Raw genomic sequence first — 2,330 nt, 5'->3', positions numbered from 1 at the left:
GAGTGACAGATCGAGGGAGAGACACAGAAGGAAAGATCCTCCACCTGCTGGTTCACTCCCCAGATAGCTGCAACAGCTGCAGTTGCCGCAGAAGCCAGGGGCTTGAACTCCATCCAGGTCTCCCACGTGGGTGGCAGGGGTGCAGTCACTCAGGTCGTCTTCTGCTGACACATGAGCAGGGAGCTGGATCCGAAGCCGAGCAGCCAGAACTTGGGTGCTCTGACGCGGATGCTGGCGTCGCAGGTGGTGGCTTAACCTGCTGCACCACCGCACTGGCGCCAGTGATCCTGTCCTTAAAAAAGCGGCAACTAAGTAGGAGTGCACTTGGAAATCGTGAGCAAGGCAAGCGTTCAGTGTCGTCATCGCGTGTTCCGTACCTCACGTACCACGTGTGCTGTGCTTTTGCACAGCTGGCCTGCAGTGGGTTCCTGTGCACCAGCGTCACCACAGACGCGCGAGTGACGCGTTGCTCTGCATTTCAGCGGCAATGACGTCTCCAGGTGTAGGAATTTTTCAGCTCCGTTGTAATCTCATCATCGTGGTGTATGAGGTCAGTTGTTCACTGACGCATTGTTACTGGGTGTGTGACTGTATGTTTTCATCAGGTGACTAGAAAGTGAGAATTGTCATAATCTTTTTGGCAAATTAAAAACATCTAGAGGGTTAAAGCCCCAGCCTGCAGCACTGGCATCCCATGTGGGCACTGGTTTGAATCCTGGCTGCTCCACTTCTGATCCAGCTTCCTGCTAATGAGCCTGGGGAAGCAGTGGAGGATGGCCCAAGGCCTTGGGGCCCTGCACACACGTGGAAGACCCAGAAAAAGCTCAGCTCCGGCTGTCACAGCCATTTGAGGACTGACCCAATGGATGGAAGATCTCTCTCTGTCTCTTCCTCCCTGTCTCTCTCTCTCTCTCTCTCTCTGTAATTCTGCCTTTCAAATAAATAAATAAATATTTGGGGAAAAATCAAGCAACAGAGCAGGAAAGATATTTGTTCAGATCTGAGATGTAAACATATTTGTGAAAGGGCTTGTATTCAGAATATATAAAACATGGTTTTTTCTTTTTTTTTTCCAAGATTTATTTATTTGTTTGAGAGGCAAGTTTATAGACAGAGGACTGACAGAGAGAGAGAGAGAGAGAGAGAGAGAGAGAGAGGGAGAGGGAGGTCTTCCATACACTAGTTCATCACCCAAGTAGCCTCAATGGCCAGAGCTGGGCTGATCCGAAGCCAGGAGTCGGGAGCTTCTTGGGCAAGGGCCGTCTTCCACTGCTTTTCCAGGCTATTAGCAGGGAATTGGATTGGAAGTGGACTAGCTTGGACTTGAACTGGCTCCCATAAGGGATGCTGGTGCCACAGCCAGAGGCTCAACGTTCTGTGGCACAGTGCTGGCCCGGTGGCTGCCCTTCTGGCCCAGCTGCCTGCTCACGTGACTTCTGGAGTGCAGAAGGTGATGGCTCAAGTGCTTGTTTCCCTGTCTCCCATGTGGGAGACCCCGTGGAGCCACAGGTTCCTGGCTTCAGCCTGACCCAGTTCTAGCTGTTGTGGGCATTTGGAAAGTGAAACAGCAGACGGAAGACCTTTCTGTGTCCATCTGTCTCCCTGCCTTTCAAATAAATGCAAATAAATCAAGAGCAATTAAAGAGAAGGCCCAAAGGAGGAGAACAGGCCGGCACCAGCTGCCCAACCTCATCCGTCCGCAGAGCGCTGCCGAGCAGAAGCTCCGTGCGAGTTCTTCCCGCTTCCCTCCCGTGTCCACGCCCCTGCCACGTGGCCTCTGGGCACAGAAGTCGTTAGGTTGGGCGGGTGAGTTACTTGGAATCAGAGACATCGTCCTGGAGTGAGACCTGGAGTCTCAGGCATCCGGGCTGTTTCCTCACTGCCAACCAAGGTTATGGTGAGGCAGAGACGGAGCAGCCAACTCCACGCTGCACCTTGGGAACTCCAGTTTGGCTGCAAAGCTGTAGCAATCAATGCAGTGTGATTTTGGTGACAGATGGACAAATAGACCAGTGTTACAGGATCAAGAGTGCAGAAACGGATCCACAGAAATCTGAGTGTAATCGGCTGATCTTTGACACAGGATCAGAGGTGATTCAGCGGGGGAAAGATGGTCTGCTCAGCAAACACTGCAGGCGAACTGGCCAGCCCTGTACAAACACGGGCCAGAAATTAAATCAAAAGAGATCCCTGCCCTAATGCAAGATGCAAAATTCTAAAACTCCTAAAAGATAATGTAGGTGAAAATCTAGATGACTTTGGATATGGTAATGAGTTTTGGATACAAAACCAAAAGCATGATCCGTGAAATAAATACTTGAGAGACCGGC

The sequence above is a fragment of the Oryctolagus cuniculus genome, chromosome 16, assembly GCF_964237555.1.
Source record: "Oryctolagus cuniculus chromosome 16, mOryCun1.1, whole genome shotgun sequence".
NCBI lineage: Eukaryota > Metazoa > Chordata > Mammalia > Lagomorpha > Leporidae > Oryctolagus > Oryctolagus cuniculus.
This window is presented reverse-complemented; position numbering follows the sequence as displayed.